Source organism: Pteronotus mesoamericanus, unplaced genomic scaffold, assembly GCF_021234165.1.
Source record: "Pteronotus mesoamericanus isolate MK-2021 breed Mesoamerican mustached bat unplaced genomic scaffold, CSHL_Meso_final contig_27, whole genome shotgun sequence".
NCBI classification, from domain to species: domain Eukaryota; kingdom Metazoa; phylum Chordata; class Mammalia; order Chiroptera; family Mormoopidae; genus Pteronotus; species Pteronotus mesoamericanus.
The window spans coordinates 23,808,523-23,827,113 of NW_026555115.1; the positions used below are offsets into that span (position 1 = coordinate 23,808,523).

Genomic DNA, 18,591 nt, shown 5'->3' on the forward strand with positions numbered 1-18,591 from the left:
CCCCAAGCAAAAAAGTCTTTGCATTCTGTTGTGCTAAATGGAAACTTGCTAGTAAATATTAATAGTTTATATACAGAGTCTGGCACAAATAATGCTGCTTTTTATTACAAAATCATAAGCATGGAATTCTGGAACATAACAATATCACACTCAAGCACACCATATGACATTTCAGATGAAATGTTCAAATTAAAACTATAAAATTTTATACCCATATTATTAGCCTACCAGCCACACTTGAGCAGGTGTTACTTCTGCCAGACCCTGTAAAATGATCTCTGAGTGATATTAGGGATGATTTTTCTTTTCCACTATTTTCTTATTTTCCAAATGTTCTATGGTAAACATGTATTAATTTTATAATCAGAAAAAAATGAAAAACACGTTTAAAGCATAAAAATTACATTCAGGGAACTGTTTAGAATTTATTTAGAAAAATAAATAAATTTTATATTTACATATGTTTGCTTATTTTTATATTAGTAAGAAGAAAGATGGGCAGGATAACTAATTAGAGAGAGAGAAATTGGGAAGTGGGAATGCAGGGATAATTAGCATTTTTATTTACATATCTTTGCAGTGTTTCACTTGTTATTACAACTAACAGGGATCTCTTTCGAAATGTAAAAAATACCCAATAAAAGAAATTTTAAAGGAAAAAAATCCAATATATTTTTGTCAATTGAGTGCATTTAGAAATAATCAACAAAACAAAACAAGCAAAATATAACCAGAGACACTGAAATAAAGAACAAATTGACAATAACCAGAAGGGAGGGGAGAGGGGGAAAATGGGAAAAGAAGGGGAAGGATTGTCAAGGAACATGTATAAAGGACACAGGGACAAAGCCAAAGGGGGTTAGGATCAAGGGTGGTAGGTGGTGACGGGTGGGGTGGGTTGAAGTGGTGGGGGAAAAATGGAGACCGCTGTATTTGAACAACAATAAATTTTTTTTAAAAGATACAAATAAATGTCATTACAAATGTATCAATATTTAGCTTAGAGATGGACACTTTCCAGTTGTGGGATCTTGAAGACACTAATCCTTGACCAACCATAGTGAAACATACAATAAAAAAAATGTAAAATTTCTGTCATCCAATTCAGATATTTCACCTTTCTCAGTTTGAGCTTTATGACTTGCTTAGCATAGCTTAGAAGAAATATGATTTTGGTGTGACACATAAACGCAAAAAAAATCCAGTTAAAAATAATTACCTATGAAATCCTAAAAATTACTCTCCCTGGGCACAATGCCATCAACCATGACCCTTAGTTGTTTTGTGCAGCAGTCGGAAGTAACAGACATGTTAAATTTGAAAATACTTAAAAGTGAGGCAGGTTCTTGGACAACACCCAAGACCCTCTGCCTAGAATAGGCGATATGATTTGCTTGAAAGCTTTCCCTATCAGCATCACATAAATATCAAAGCCCTAATGCCCATATCAGGGAGCTGACAGCAGCAGAGTAACAGGCAGGGGCCAGTCTTTTGGGTGCTTCTGTGGATGAAACTGACAAGCTCATGTGGATTGAAATGGTAAGGACCCTTTAAATAAAAATCAACAAAATCAAGGTGGATTGATACCCAAATAAAAGGGATAATAGGAAATGTCTAGTTCTAGAAGAATCGGCCTCCCTCTTTCAATCTTACTGGTCCACTCTAGGACTGAGGTTTCAGTGGCTTTAGAAAGTCTAGGTTACTTCGATCTCACCTTCCCTAGGTATACCATTAAGTTCATCTTCATCATCATCATCATGATCCAAGAGAAGTATGGCTCTTAGCCACAGAACTGCTCCAGGACCTGCAGAGAGTGACACATACTGCTCTAGAGGCTGTGTTCCCTGATCAGGTGACCCCTGAATGCAGACAAGCCCTAAAAAGACACTGTTGTGTAGGGAGGGACCCTCAGTGAAGAGAAAAGGAAAGGCTTTGCCTCTGCAGTGGCCCTGGAGGTATCTCTACTCATGACTGGAATTAGTGAACACTGCCATGCACCCTGAGGCATCAGAAAAAATGGTGACTTGTGTTCAGACTACTCTGTATGCAAGGCAGGGGAAATTTAAATGGTATTTCAGAAAGTTTATCATCAATAAAAATGAAATTTGAAAAGTTTCAGCACAAAATGCTTAGGGTTAAGCCTTGGTTCTGTATGAAATTGAATTATGCCTAATAGTTCATTCTCCAAGGATTAGAAAGAAATGAGGTGTGGCAGTAGTACAAAGTGGTGATGTAATGCTGAGGGCACAGCAGGTCACGGAGAGGTCAGGCATGATGGATAAGCCTGAAGAAGTTTTCAGGAGGCAAATTTTTGAGCCAACTTTAAAGAATCTAAAATGGAAAAAAAAGGGAAGGAAACTGCTAGGCCAAAGAATGGCTTGCACAAAGGTCCAGATTGGGAAATCAGGAAGATGTAAGGGACCTTGGCAATGACCTAAGAGGTGCAGTCTTGGGGGTTTCTTCTTCAAGCCACGATTGATGATGGAAAGCTTGTTGGGGGAATATAGCAGAAGTGGCTAATGGCCCTTCAGGAGGAAAAACACAGTTTGGGAGTCAGAGAGCCCAGCTCTGGCCCTCACCATGGAACAAGCCCCATGCAGCGGTTGTGTGGTGGGGGAGAGTGATGGGGAAGTGTGCGAGAGAGGTAGGAGACACACATGAAGGAGACCTACACTAAGAATGAGGCCACCTGCACACTCTGCAAACAGGGTGGGATTCAGGGATTTACTCTAGGACAGAAAAGATACCATATAGCCACCAAGGATGGTTCACCACAGACTGCTGGCCAACACTCAGGGCCCTCTGAGTCCTCAGGATCTCTACTTTCAATAAGGAAACAACATGTTCTTCCCATTTTCTCTCCCTACAAGACTGTGTGAAGAGACTCACCCATTGGAGCATTTCCTCAGAGCAGAGAAGCTGTGGAAGATCAAAGTCCCCCACATAAGGCCCTCAAAGGAAAGGGGAGAATCTGAGTAGCTAGAGATTGGACCATGAGACTGGGAAGGGCCATAAGGTTCAGGATCATATTCTATCATTCACCTCATTATCTGGAGCTCTTGAATGTTCCTGACTTTCACAGGCCAAGAGCTATCTTCCATGACCACAGACTGTACCCATAATCCTCAGTCATGAAAGCCTTAGCAAGAACCCTGAGTAATTCAGTACAAATCCACCCTCAACACTACAAAGACAAAATTAAGCAATGAGGTTATGTGAATGGTGACACAATGAAAAAGAACAAATTTGCTAAAGTGTGGGCCTGAATAATTTCACAGAGAGCCCCAGGACTCTCTGGAAGGGTTGGGCATAACTGGCAATACTTGCTGCTGAGCAGGTCACTGCAAGCAGGGCTCCGCTGTCCTTTCCAGTTAGAAGGGCATGTAAGATAAGTGGTCAGAGTGGTCTATGTACAAAGCATCATGTTCTTTCCACTTCCATTTCCAAAGTCTACTTTTGACCCCAAAGCCTCATTAATCTATTCTTATATAAACATCAGAACAAGGCTCATGAAATCACTAGGTTTAGCTTTTGCTTTAGAATGTGGAAAGTTTCCCCAGCTAATCCTGCTATGCATGGGAATCTGGCCCTCACACAGCATAAAAAGTCCAGGGTATGAAGAGTTCAGTTAAACTGAGACTGGTCAGCACATTCTCTCTCTTGGGAAGTACCCTGTATGGGGCAATATCATCAGTCTTCTCTAAATCTTTAGTTGCTCTTTTCTGAGCATGTTCCAGACATGATCTAACACACTGTCACTATATCCCCCAAATAATAATGATGATAATTTACATTTGCTCTGTGCTCTAGACTTAAAGTACTTTTAAGTACATTATCTTATCGGATGCCTACTTCAGCTATGATGAAATAAATATTTTTCCCATTTTACAAATGAAACAATGTTTGGCAGGGTCAGGTGATCTGTGCAAACAGCCAGAGTAGCTCTGGGCCTCCTGTGCAGGCGTTCCAATCCCCGTAGCCTTCTCACTGGATTTTGCTACCTCTCATAAAGAAGAAGGGAGGAAGAATCTGCAACTCCTGTTTCGGTGATGGGGAGATTATGGCATTAATTGTTGAGGTGGCCTTCATGTGAGGCATAGGGTAAAAAAAGAGACAATCTAGAATATTACCCTGTGTCAAGATCATCTGGTACCAAGTCATCTGGCCACCAGAGCCATGATGGAATATGATTTCTTGGCATAAACCTCAAGCCTTTCTAACTTGATAAACTTGTAAAACTCATGCCAGAGTGACAGCTATGACAGGTGGGTCAGAGCCAAGGTTTGGATTGACATAACCCTTTCTTATTTAGCTACCCTTTTTTAAAACAAATGAGACTGACCTTGTGAATTCTGAGACACTAAAGAGTCAATAGTTTTAGGCAGAGTCCAAGTACCATGAAGAAAAAAACTGAAACATGTCAATCACATGGATTTGGAGTTCCCTTTTTAGCTTTACTCAATGCCCCCATCTCTTGCTGATATTTTCAAATTCTAGGCATGTGATAGACTCAAGTCCACCAGAGATATTTCAATCCACACTTGGCATCACTGAGGCTTGGATATATTGTATTAAATTACTGTATTAAATATATTGTATTAAACTCACAATGTGAAACACTATGGAGATATGTAATTACAACTGAAATTGCCAGTACTTAGAGTTGTCAGCTCCTATAATGTTATAGAAGAGCAGCACTAGTCTCCACTGAAACCCAAAGGACAGTGCGTTGGGATGCTGGGCATTTGCCTTCTGTATCCCAAGGTGAATAAAGATATACATCCTGATGAATCTTGGATGTTGTCTGGTACTGCAGGACGCCACAAGAACTCAGGTCCCTCTGCCCCGAGCCTAGCTTCCTTTTCAGGTGGAATAAAGCAGAAGCAATGCTTTGTTCCTGTTACAACTTGGCAGTGGGTTTTTCTCCTGTTAAAAATGTATTCCAAACATGTTGGAAGCAACCTAAATGCCCATCGGTAGATGAGCGGGTCAAAAGATTATGGTACATTTACACAATGGAATACTACGCAGCAGAAAGAAAAAAAGAACTACTACACTTTGCAACAGCATGGATGGAACTAGAGAGCTAAGTGAAATAAGCCAGGAGGCAAAAGACAAATACCACATGATCTCACCTATAAGCAGAACTTAACCAACAAAACAAAGATGCAAGGAAAATAAGACCAGCACCACTGAAAGAAAAAGAAACCAACAGAGACAAGAGGGAAGGTGGGAAGGGTGGGTGGAGGAAAAGGAAGAGAAGGGACAAGTAAAAAAAAAGTTTCCGTAAAGAAAAAAATATTCCAAACAAAACTGGTTCATGAAAATGCCTCCAGTTGCTCATTGGCAGAGAAAAAAAAAAAAAAGACACATGATCTGCTTGGTGGGTTGCCCTTGTTGGTGATGGGTGTTTGTTTTTCAGTTTGCATAATCTACAGCCTAAAGCCCTCTTGCTCAGAGCTCTTAGGTGCTAGTTCCTGGTATGCATCACCTGTCCCAGCTGTCTCATCTACACCACAAATTCTCAAAAGCCCTTAGCCTTCAGCTTAGGTGCCTGATTTGTTCCATCACCCTGAGCTCCACAGCAAGGGAATGCTTGCCTCAAGGAGCTCTTAGGGATCCTGCAAAACACTGACCACCTGGAAAACCACACTTGGACCACAGCTAAGTGCTGTATCCTGGAACCTGACTATAGCTCCTATTTCTGGAAAGGTTCTTCCAGGAGAAGATAGGACAGAGATGAAGGAAAAAGAGGAAGAGGAGGAGGAGGAGGGAAAGGAGAAGGAAGAAAGAGGAGGAAAGAGGCTACAAAAGCTGGTGTTTTTTTTAAAAAAAAATGTATTTATTTTTTAATTTTTCAAATGCATTTGTCTCCATTTACCTGCCACCACTTTCCCCTGCTCCATCCCCATCTCCCCCCATCAATCCTTTCCCACCTTGGCTTCATCAAAAGTTAGTCCTTCAAAAGTTAGTGTCTTGACAAGAAAAAGAAATAAAAGGCATCCAAATAGGAAAGGAGGAAGTAAAACTATCATTGTTTGCAGATGACATGATAGTGTACATAGAAAACTCTGTAGACTCTACCAAAAAACTCTTCAACCTAATAAGTGAATTTGGCAAAACAGCAGGATACAAAGTCAATATTCAGAAATCAAAGGCATTTTTGTACACCAGAAATGAAATAAAAGAAGAAGAAATCAGAAAAAAAATACCATTCAATATAGGAAGAAGAAAAATAAAGTACCTAGGAATAAATTTAACCAAAGAGGTAAAAGACCTGTATGCAGAAAACTATACAACATTGAAGAAAGAAATTAAGGAAGACACAAATAAATGGGAGCATATACCGTGCTCATGGATTGGAAGAATTAATATCATCAAAATGTCCATACTACCCAAAGCAATTTATAGATTCAACACAATCCCTATTAAGATACCAATGACATATTTCACAGAAATAGAACAGACATTTCAAAAATTTATATGGAACCATAAACAACCCCGAATAGCTGCAGCAATTTTGAGAAAGAAACACAAAGTAGAAGGGATCACAATAGCTGACATCAAACTCTACTACAAAGCCACTATACTCAAAACAATCTGGTACTGGCACAAGAACAAACTCATGGACCAGTGGAACAGAATAGAAAGCCCAGAAAAAAGCCCAGGTCTCTATCGGCAACTAATATTTGACAAAGGGGGCAGAAGCATAAAATGGAGCAATAATAGCCTCTTCAACAAATGCTATTGGGAGAGCTGGATGGCTACATGCAAAAAATTGAAATTTGATCATCAGCTGACACCATACACAAAAATAAACTCAAGATGGATAAAAGACTTAAATATAAGTCGCAACACCATAAAAGTCCTAGAGGAGAACATTGGCAGGAAACTCTCAGATATCCCATGCAGCAATTTTTTCACCAAAATGTCTCCTAAAGCAAGGGACATAAAGGAAAGAATAAGCAAGTGGGACCTCATCAAAATAAGAAGCTTCTGCATGGCGAAAGAAAACATCAGCAAAATGAAAAGGGAGCCAACCGTATGGGAAAATATATTTGCCAATGATACCTCAGATAGAGGTTTGATCTCCAAGATATATAAAGAACTCACTCAACTCCACTCCAAGAAGACAAACGATCCAATCAAAAAATGAGCAAAGGACCAGGGCAGACGCTTTTCCAAGGAAGAGATACAGAGGGCCCAGAGACATTTGAAAGGATGCTCGGCATCACTAGCCATCAGAGAAATGCAGATCAAAACCACCATGAGGTACCATCTCACACTGGTCAGAATGGCCATCATAAACGGATCAACAAACAACAGGTGTGGGCGAGGCTGTGGAGAAAAGGGAACCCTAGTACACTGTTGGTGGGAATGCAGACTGGTGCAGCCACTGTGGAAAGCAGTGTGGAATTTCCTCAAAAAGCTGAGAATGGAACTGTCTTTTGATCCAGTGATTCCCCTGCTGGGACTATACCCTAAGAATCCCAAAATGCCGATTCAAAAGAACCTATGCACCCCAATGTGCATAGCAGTACAATATACAATAGCCAAGTGTTGGAAGCAGCCTAAATGCCCATCAGTAGATGATTGGATCAAAAAAACTATGGTACATTTACACAATGGAATACTACGCAGCAGAAAGAAAAAAGAACTACTACACTTCACAACAGCGTGGATGAAACTAGAGAGCATTATGCTAAGTGAAATAAGCCAAGTGGCGAAAGACAAATACCATATGATCTCACCTATAAGCGGAACCTAACCAACAATACAAAGATGCAAGGAAAATAAGACCAGCAACACTGAAAGGAAAAGAAATGAACAGAAACAAGAGGGATGGGCGGGGGGACGGGGGAAAAAGAAGGGAATGGGAGGGTCAGGGAACATGTAGCAAGGTCTCATGGACAAAACCAAAGGGGAAGGGTTGAGGGAGGGAGGGGGGAGGGGGCAGGGGAAGGTGGTGGGGGTTAGGCAGAGACAAATGTATTTGAAAAAATAAAGACAATAAATTAAATGAAAAAAATCTCTTTAATATTTTTAAGATATTTTATTTTGGAATAATGATACTTTGTTGCAGAGAGTTGTAAAAACATATATAAGGAGGTCCTGTGTACTTTACCATTTCTCCCAGAGGTATCATCCAAATAACTATAATATAATATCAAACCAAGAAATTGATAATGGTACAATCCACAGAGATTACTGATTTTACCTGCTTTCATGTACTCTTTTGTGTATGCATGTACATATGCATGTATGTGCGTGCATAGTCCTATGCAGCTTTATCACATATGTACATTTGCATGACCACCACCATAGTCAAGGTACAGAACTTTTGTTAGAGTCCCCTCATGGTACCCATTTATAGCCACAGCCATCCTCCTTCATCCCTAACCTTACCCCTAGCCATCACTAATCTGTTCTCCATTTCTAATTCTGTTAGCTCAATAATATTATTTAAATAAAATCATACCATATGTGAAAAAGAAAAGTCAGTGTCTTGAAGCACTCACCACTGCCACTGCCACCATCACTGAACCCCACCCGAGCCAGTTTTAGGGGCCCAGAAGGTCCTCACAGTCCTCTAATTCACATGCACCTACCGTGGGGAACTGAAAAGGCTTGGGAGGACACTTATAAACTGCCATTTTCTGAAGGTTTCTCTTGGGAAAAGATCCTGAATGCTTGGCTTATATACAGCCCTCTGTTTTCAATGCTTATTTTGCTTCTTCTTATCCACTTATAGTTGTACCTTCCTTTAATAGCCTATAATTATAAGTTACTAGAATCTGGAAAAGAGTAAGAAGTCTTAATATTAAAGACTTCACAAGCAAAGAAAAATAACATTGTAGATGTAACTCTATTACCATAAATACATCCTTAAAAAGCTGGTAAACAATATACACATACATATTTGGAGAAACAAGCACCAAAGTATTGGCAACTATTATACACACAACTGAGTGAGTGGATTATTTTTGGTCTATTTTGCTCATCTGAACTTCTATATTGAAATGTGTAGTTCTATAATTAATTTAAAAATAAAGATAAAATTTCACATGGAAAAAATCAAAATGTGGGGGGGAATAAGCTCCGTCTTTTCCCATTACTCTAGAATGTAAGTGTGGGCTCTGCGGTCAGATTGCCTAGGTTCAAATCTTGCTTTCTTCATTTAATGATCTTCTGTAGGCCTGAAGTTTCATCTGAGAAATGAGGATAATATTAAAACCTATTCTAAGAGTTATTTCAAGGATTAAATGAGATATTTCTTATAAAGATATGTATAAATAAATGGCAATTATATTACTTATTCTTATGTGTTTTTTTGCAGCACCAGTTTAAAACCATGCAAATACTTTTCAAAATATTTTTATCCACAAGTATTCTCATCGTAGAATTTGCATATGTTCCCCCATCTGCAAATCTATCATATGTTCTCTCTTACTTTCAGCTCAGATAGTGTTGGCTTCCACAGCAGCAAGCACACTCCTGAGGTCATTTTGCTTCCAGTGTGTCACAGAAACGAAAGAGGGAAGAGATAGGAAGCCGATTTGGTTTTTCTTAATCTGGGCATATTGACCTGTGTTGAAACTAATTATTGGAAGACGTGGTAGTAGATGGTTTGCTTTCAGAATCAATACTGGGTGAATGAGAAAGCTTTCCTGCAGAACAACTTTCCCTATTTATTTTCTAAACCATGTCAGTGCTCTCTGGGAGTAACTTTATCCTTCCCATCTATATGTTATTCTTACTGTGCAAGGTAAGTATGTGGTGAGCTTGGGAAACTAGTGGTTAGGCAGTTGGTACCTTACTATGGAAGCCCACTGAGTCAGAGAATCCTTTAGAAGGGAGTGCTCTCACTTGGTGCCCACACTCTCTCTTTCCTACTCCCTTTCCTGGGGCCCCATAGCAGGCTCAGCTCCAGTTCAATTACAGAAATCAAATGGAATCACACAACTTACTAACAGACTGGTTCCTCCATATTGGGTCCCATGGGCATCCAATCCAGCCCTGCCCTGGTGCCCAGGTTTGATTACTAGACTTTTGTCCTGTCCCTAAGAGCCAGCCCTTCCTTACCTGTTACTCCAGCAACCCAGCCTCTGATTTGCAGCCCAGCAACTGGAGCCCTGTTATCTGTTAAGACCCTTCCCAATGCAAACTGCCTACCCTCTCCCTTGAGTCTCTGAACACATTGGCTCCTGGATGCCCACTCACCCCCCCAGGGCTGGGTTCCCCCTACCCACTCACCCCCTGACCCACTCACGCCCAGGTAGGACAAACCACTGCTCTACTGCCTTTGTTTGGTTCTGACTGGTCAGACCGAATGGCTACCTCTTCCATAGTGCTTAACCTTAGGGCCAAGCTTGCCAGTGCCTGTTGCTGATCTGTCCCCTTGGCACATGACCCACCTCAAAGGACAGGCCTACTCTTGCCAACATATAAACAGACCACACCACGCTGGCTCTTGAGAGATGAGAGCATGGCACAGATAACCTAGTCTGGAAGGGAGTGAGGCTTAGGTGTGTTCTATCGCCACCACCACCGTGGACGCCACTGCTGTTGCAGAGCCCGCCACTCATCAAGCACCTCCTGTGAACCAAGAGCTCTGTTAGGCAGTTTCCATATGTTATTTCTAATCCTCATATCACTCTTAAGAATAGTTTCACTATCTCCATTTTGGAGTGGACATTGAAGCTCAGGGAAATTAAGTGATTGTCACAAGGCCCAAGGCCAATAAAAGGAAAGAAGAGATTGACTGTAAATGCTACGCTTTTCTTCACTAGACCATATGTCCCAATGGATGGGAAATCAGAACTGAGAGGAATGTCTCAAATAGATTTGGGGAGCTATTAAGGGGGATGTATTTTTGAAATTAGGAGGTTTACTTAATGGAAGTCTGACTTCAGCAAAATATAGAAGGAAAGAGACAAAAATAACGTTTTGGGCTGGACCAAGTATCGCCTACCATTTTATGCTAGAAAATGGAAATGAAGACTCAGACAAGATATTGGTAAGTTAATTGTTAAATAGGCCAAGCTCCAGCAGAGAACAGAGCCAGGTGTCACCAACTATGGGTTGTATACTTCATATGGGTTGTATATGGGTGAGTGGGTTGTATCTGAATGTATACTTCAGATTAAGCCAGAGGATAGGTAGAGAAAGATAAAGAGCAGCCATCCTGGAGTCACATAGATCTTTTGGATTAAAAAGCTGTCATAAAGGATCATGAAGGTGACGCTTGAGTCCACCAAAGGAAATCTAAAACAGAAGGAGGGAAAGCGTCACTTAGTGGTAACATGTAGCTGTCTGAGGGAATACCCAGATCCACACATAGAAGGAGGACAAGAAAGTTGTTCTGGGTGTAACTGAAGACCCTACCAGGCCTGGTCACAGTGACATCCAGCGTTCTTGTGAATCAAGAGACTCTATGGCAAGGTGGCTGAGCACCTAGGCTCTGGAGCCAGGCTATCAGGGTTTGAATCCCAGATCCAGCATTTACTACTCTGCCAACTCGAGTTATTTAATAGTTATTTAACCTTTTTGCCTCAGATTCCTCATCTGTAAATGAGAACTGGAAATAGCTAACTCATGGGCTGTTACGAGAATTGAATTAACCTAAGAACAGAAAGTACTGAGTATTATTTTTATTGTTATTATCATTACTGCTATTGTTATTAAGGTTTCCTCAACAGGGAGAAGGAAAAAAGTCTATCAATGAACATGACATATTTGAATAAAATGTGTGACTAAATGAGTTGTCTTGGACTTCGAGTCAATATAGTGAACATAAAAATCAACATGCTTCTTTTGTGTAATTTACTTTTTTTGTTTTGTTGTTGCCATTAAGATCTCTTTTAAAAGGGCCAATCTTATTCACCTTAACAAAGGAGAATTTTTGAAAGGGAAAAAGGACTTCACCCCATTTCAGCTAACAGAGGGAGAGGATTAAACCTCTCCTGAGAGTCAGGTGTGGAGTAGTACAATGGTAACTATCCCAGCTTGAAAAAAACATGGAAACTTCATGGGGCTGGGAAAGTGGACAGAGTAAGAAATACGACATCTTTTTGTTGAAATTCGTTTCCTATGGCTTCATCTGAAATGATTACTTAGGTTTTTTTTATTAAAAAATACAAATGAGTCCAAAATTTGAGAACTCACTCAAAATTTGACTCAAAGGTGCTTCTTCCCAAGTGCTGGATCGTAGGCTGTCCAGGCTGCCCAGTGCAGTGCAGTCTCACTAATTCTGCCTAGTAGGATGGCTCTCAATCAGGCCCCGGGTTATATGATTCTGGGGCTTGTGTTCTTATGAACATCCATCTCTCTTCCATTTATTGTTTTTAGAGCTGGAAGGGACTGTAGAGATCATCTGGTCGGATATACTCCCAACAAAGGAATCTCCGCTATACCTTTATTTTTCAAACACCAATTACATGTTAGACTCATCATGCTAGGCATTGGGATAAAAAAGAATAATGAAAGTAAGTTATTTCTCTAAAGAAGGTCACAGTCCAGCTGGATAGTGAGGCTAGCATAAAACTGATGACACTGTGTGATAATTACTATCTCGACAGGGATATATCCTAGAAAACTGACATTCAGTACAAACCATGCAAGCCACTGAAGGCTTCCTGGAAGAGGTGATACTTGAGGTGAATGTTTACAGATGAATAGAAATTGGTCAAGAGTGGTCTGAATTAAACAGGTAGGAAGGATGAAAGAGGAGACAGCACTGACCCTGGAGAGCATGGATGCTCAGGTAACTCTGGGACAGCAGGACTATCAGCGGGTTAAAGGGAACCAGGAGAAGTAAAAGGTAAAACCAAGGAAGGCAATTTCCAGACCATAAAAGGTATATAATATCAAGAGTTTGAACTTTGTCCAGATGGGGAGCTATCCGTGGGTTCCATAACAGAGCAGCATGATAAGAAGTGCATTTTGGGAAAACCACACTTGGAGCAATGTGCGATGAATTTAAGGATACCATGACTGGAGTCAGGGAAAACAGGAGGCTACTGTGATAATCCAAGCAATAAGTAAATCAAACTCTGATCTAAGGCTGTAATAATGGAGATGGAAGGAAAAGAACATATTGAAGAGGTAGAATCAGTAGGACTTTGTGATGAACTCACGAGGGGTGAGAGCGGGAGGGTAGTTAAGAATGTCTTCCAAGTTTCTGGCTTGAGCAACTGGGTGGTTGGTGTCCTTCACTGGCATGTGGAATACAAGAGGAAGAGCACACTGGGAAGGGGTGGAAGGTAATAAAATACATTTTGGACACAGTGGATTTGAGAATCTTCCGAGAACTCTAAGTGGAGGTATCCAGAAAGCGAATCAGTTTATGAACAGGGAGCTCAGGGGTAAAGTCAGAGATGAAACATGAATCTGGGAGCCATCAGAGCATGGGCAGCCCTTGGGCCTGGGAGAGAATATAAAATCATGTAGAGAGTGTAAAGTGAGAAAAGAAGACCTGAGGAACAAATCCTGGGGAAAGGGAGAAGAGTCTAAGAAGGACCAGCCAGAAAGACATATGAAAATCATGAGAGCATGGTATCATGCATGGTATCACAGAAGTCTTGGTAGAAGAGAACTTTAAAAGAGAGAGAGAGAGAGAGAGAGAGAGAGAGAGAGAGAGAGAGAGAGAGAAAGTGGTCAACAGGGTCAACTGCTTCAGAAAGATTGATTCATATCTGAAAAGAGTCCTTTGGATTTAGCAACAAAAACGTTCAAGTGGAGACTTTGGTAAGATTAACCTCAGGTAGCCAGAGGAAACAGAGGCCCAGTAGCAGGGGTCAAGGGCATCTAGGAAGTGAGGAAGGACAAGTGCTAATACAGACTCTTTTCTCAAGAATTTGGCCTATGGAGGGAAGGAGGAATGAGGAAGTGGGACCCCAAACAGTTAGTTTTGGTTTCTTTTCATTTATTTGTTCTTAAGATGGAAAAGTCTTGTGAATATTTATATTCTAAGGAAAAAGGGTTGCCTCTACTGGAAAGCCCTCTGTGATAAGAAGCACACTAAATCACAAGACATAGTTTCGGACAGATGATAAAAAATCAACTGTGGGTTAGAGTGATACCTAAAATAGGCTAAAATTGGCCTCACTATATCTTCCACCCTTACCTCTTCTATAGGAAGACTTCAACTATCAAACCCACTCCCCTGCCTTCCATAAAATATATATGTATATACACACACACTTACTCAAAACTGAACACATCCAGTTACTTCATCTTCTCTATCTTGGCAACTTAAGAATCACAGCATAGTTTGTCAATATCCTTTTGAAAATATATGTTCTAGAATTAGGCACAATATTTCATATGTGATCTAAACAGTCAGTGAATAGAGAAACTGTTATCCTTCTGCTTTAGAGATTATATTTTAATTTATCTCATCACTCAGAAGACTTTAATATTTCTTTTTGCTCTGAGAGTAAAGTCTAAACCCTTTGATCTAAAGGTCAAAGTTACTGAGAGTTTAGACAACCTATACTCTTTCAAGCTTTTCTACAATGATTTGTTCTCTGCCATGTAGTGCCCCTTGCTCTCATCAACTTATTGATGTTTATTTACAGTGTCACAAAATTTACAGGAGACGGCAGAAAATTTGAGGACTCTCATCACCACCATAGTTTTCCCTGAGCCAGAACTGAACTCAAACGACAGCAACTTCCATGTCTTCCATCTGATAGAGCAGACTGTCATCCTCTCCAATAACAACCATGGCTTCCTTTTTGCTCTCCTTTAATCTCTGTTATTTCTCCATATTGTTTACTACACTCAGGTTTGTAGATTTCACAGAGATGTGAGCCTTTCTGATAGACCCTCACCCCTCCTCTAAAAAAAAACATGCAAAACATACTCTTCTATTGCCATTTTCTGTTTATGAGCTCAATACCCTTAAGTCTCAGGAGTATTTATCTTCTTGTGTTCAAGTACTTTGTTACACATGCTTTTTATTGGTATATAGATAAGAGAGTCTATAACTATTGTTTGCAATCTATATTCTTGGTATTTTTTTTAAACCTAAGGTGATGATCTAAGGGAATTTACTTCACACAGTGCTTCTTTCTAAGTCAACTATGTGGGGCATTACATAGCTGGTTTTGGCTTTACTGGAATAATTTCCTAATTCCACTTCAAAATTCTCTTAAATCCTTCTAGGTAGATCAACAAGGCTTTCTACTAAAGCATATCTTCCCTATCTTTACAAGATGAATTCTGTCCCTTGTCAGAAGTCCATCATTCTGGTTCTATAGGATACAGTCCGGAAAACTTTTTAAAACGCTATCTCCACAGGCAGCCACTCACCTGCTTCTGAAAGCCTTCCTGCATCATTGCCATCATGTGATGCAAGAGATAAAAATACCACCTGTGCCTTCAAATCTTTTAGTTCACTAACCAGAACTTTAAAATCACTGGGAATGCAGTCCCAGATTCTTCTGAGTGTGCCATTTGTTTTACACTGGAAGCAGCAAAAGTGAGGGGACAATTCATGGTCTTGATAAGAGGTTCTTGGCAGGCTCTCTATAATATCTTGGATATTGGCTCTGACCCCCTCTTAATTTTCCACATCAAGTATATAGAGAGTGACCTTCAGAACCTTTGGTTCAGAGTTATCCATGACATGAAACATCTTTCTTCTTCCTGAGAGTGTCACAAGACCCTCCCCCCCCGCCCCCAACCCAGTAGCTCACACCAGCAACTTTTCCCTAGTGTCAGTGGAGCAAATGTCTTGAATCCACCCTGACAGGAAGAGTGCTGTGCAGGATGTGAAGGTTAAGGTTATCCTTCACTTCTCTGTGCTTTCACATTCTTCCACTTGCCCACTTTATGACATTAAATTCTCTGCATTTTCCTGGTTTTCTTCCTAACTATTTTCTTCCATCTTGCTTAAGAAGCTGGAGTGTGAAAAAGCTTCTATTTAGGCTTTCCCTTCTGCTTGGATTTGCAGCTGCTATAATTGGTCTCAGGCATGAAAAGAAAGACATAACTTATTCCAAAGGTCACTACACCACCCCCTAGGCAGGTGTATTCATTGGATTGCCAAATGTTTCTCTTCCATTTTTGACTACTTTTACCACAAGAGTCAGAATGAAAGAATTTTTTAAGTGTATCCTATTCAAGTGGGAGAAAAAAAACAAAGGTCACAGAGAGAAATAACTAACCAAAGATTATTGAATGAAGTACTTGTGCCTCTGTTTTTATATTTCTTAAACATCTTTCTTTAAATGGTCTGCTTTTTCAAAATATTACACTATTGCTACTTAATATGTTTAACTGCTTAAATGTGATGTGGTGCTTTGAGACATTAGATTTTAAATATTAGAATGTAAATTCCTGATAATTTTTGACTAAGCTAGTTTACAAAAAGTCTGGCATTTCAGATATTGAGATTATAAATCAGACCACTAACAGAGAGTGCACAGCTGCTACCTAAATGATAGGCACTTGAGTACTTGCTTACTAAGAAATAGCAAACATTTCAGGATATAGTATGGACAAAGTCAAAGTAGAGAAGGATTGAGGGTGGGAGGCGGGGGTGAGTAGGGCAGGGGAAAGTGGTGGTGGGAAAATGGAGACAAATACACTTGAACAATTAAAAAAAAAGAAGCTAACAATTAGCACACATTTAAAATAAATTCTTTTTCAAACACTATGCCAATCTTTGAGAGAGTTTACTCAGCATGAGTAAGATTTCCAGTTTGACTCCTATAGTAAAACTCAGGTTATTTTTCTACTGTGAGTTATTAAATGTTTAACTGACATCCTAATAAAACACCCCAAATCACTGGGGGAAAAAAGTAACAGTACTATATCCCATTCTACCTCCTGTACAGATATAGACATACCTGTCCGCTAACAGCTATGTTATTACAGGCAGCAACTTCACCTTATACTTGTTCATACTCCCAATGATACCTAAAATGTCAAAAATACATAAATATAAAAATATAGTGAATATCTTTTAAAATCTCACTTACTCTATGGCTTACACCATTTGATGAGTTTACAGGTGATTTGAATCAAGTATCTTCCAGAACCAGGAGGGGTTCCTGCTAGAGACCAGGTCTTCTATTTGAGCACAATCTCAGTAGCTTGGACTAAGAAAGACCTGTAGGAACAGACCCCCAGTGCATCCTCTGGCCCTGGACCCTTACCACCTTTCTGTCAGGACCTTCCTCAATCAAGCTATTAGGATCAGCTCCTTCACTATTTCCCCTCACCTTCCATGTGGGTTTTTCAAAGAGTGCCATCTGCAGGATGAACTGAGGACTCATAAATATCATAATTTAATATTCTATTAGAATTCTAATATTAAATATTAGAATTTAATTCATTTCCTTCAAATGATAGTTGAAGAGTCTGTTAAAATGTATTTAAGACAGACTGCCTAAGGTCGGATGGGTCACCATCTGACATCACCAGAGGCAGATCCAGAAAAAACCCCAAAACAGTGAGATTCAACATTAGTAGCATAAAAGGGACCCAAAGACCAGCAAGTTCAGGAGATTAAGGACACTGCACCACTAAATCTCACAGGTCTCCTACTATAGAATTTCACACCTCAAAGTGAGGAAATCAAAACAAGTCAATTTAAGAAGCAAAAGCAAAAAATAAAAATAAAAAATAGTCTCACAAGTAATGGGAATACAAAAAAAAAAAAACAAAAAAAAAACAAAAACCACCTCACAATCAAAGGGAAAAGAGGAATCCCCAGAAGGAGAACTAAATGAAAGAGAGGCTACTATACTACCAGATATTGAGTTCAAAACAATGGATATATAAGGAAGCTCAATGAGCTCAGGGAGAGTAACCAAAAACTACAGGGAAACTACAAGGAACTTACTGCAAACGAAATCAGCATGAAAAAGGGCATAGAAACTATCAAGAGACAAGAGGAAATGAAGAACACAGTTTCTGAATTGAAGAGCACAGTAGTAGAAAACAAAAACAGGATAGATGAAGCAGAGGATTGAATTAGCGAGCCGGATGATAAAGTAGACAAAATCTCCCAGAAAGAACAAGAAAATGAAAAGATTCAAAAAGAATGAAGAGGTGTTTAGGGAAATGCAGGACAATCTAAAATGTAATAATATCCATATAATAGGGATACCAGAAGGAGAAGAGGAGGAGGAAGGGATAGAGAACCTGTTTGAAACAGTAGTGATGGAAAACTTCCTTCATTGGAGGAGAGAAAAGTCACACAAGTCCAGGAAGCACAGAGGGTCCCATTCAAGAGGAACCGAAAGAGGCTCACTCCAAGACACATCATCATTAAAATGGCAAATATCAAAGACAAAGGAAGAATCCTAAAGGCAGCAAGGGAGAAACAGGTAGTAATATACAAGGGAGCCCCAGCATGGCTAGCAGCTGACTTCTCAACAGAAACACTACAGGCCAGAAGGGAATGGCAAGAAATATTCCAAGGAATGAAAAGCAAAGGCCTGCAATCAAGACTGCTCTGCCCAGCAAGGTTCTCAATTAAAATGGAAGGCAAAATAAGAAGTTTCCCAGACAAAAAAAAAAAAAAAAAAACTAAAAGAATATACCCCCACCAAACCAGCACTGCAAGATATACTAAAG

General features: G+C 39.9%; 1 protein-coding gene across 3 annotated transcripts in view; it reads right to left on the bottom strand.

The window, feature by feature from the left end:
• KALRN (kalirin RhoGEF kinase) overlaps positions 1-18,591 on the bottom strand; it is a 721,333-nt gene that overhangs the window by 352,090 nt on the left and 350,652 nt on the right. The gene's annotated exons all lie outside the window — the stretch shown is intronic.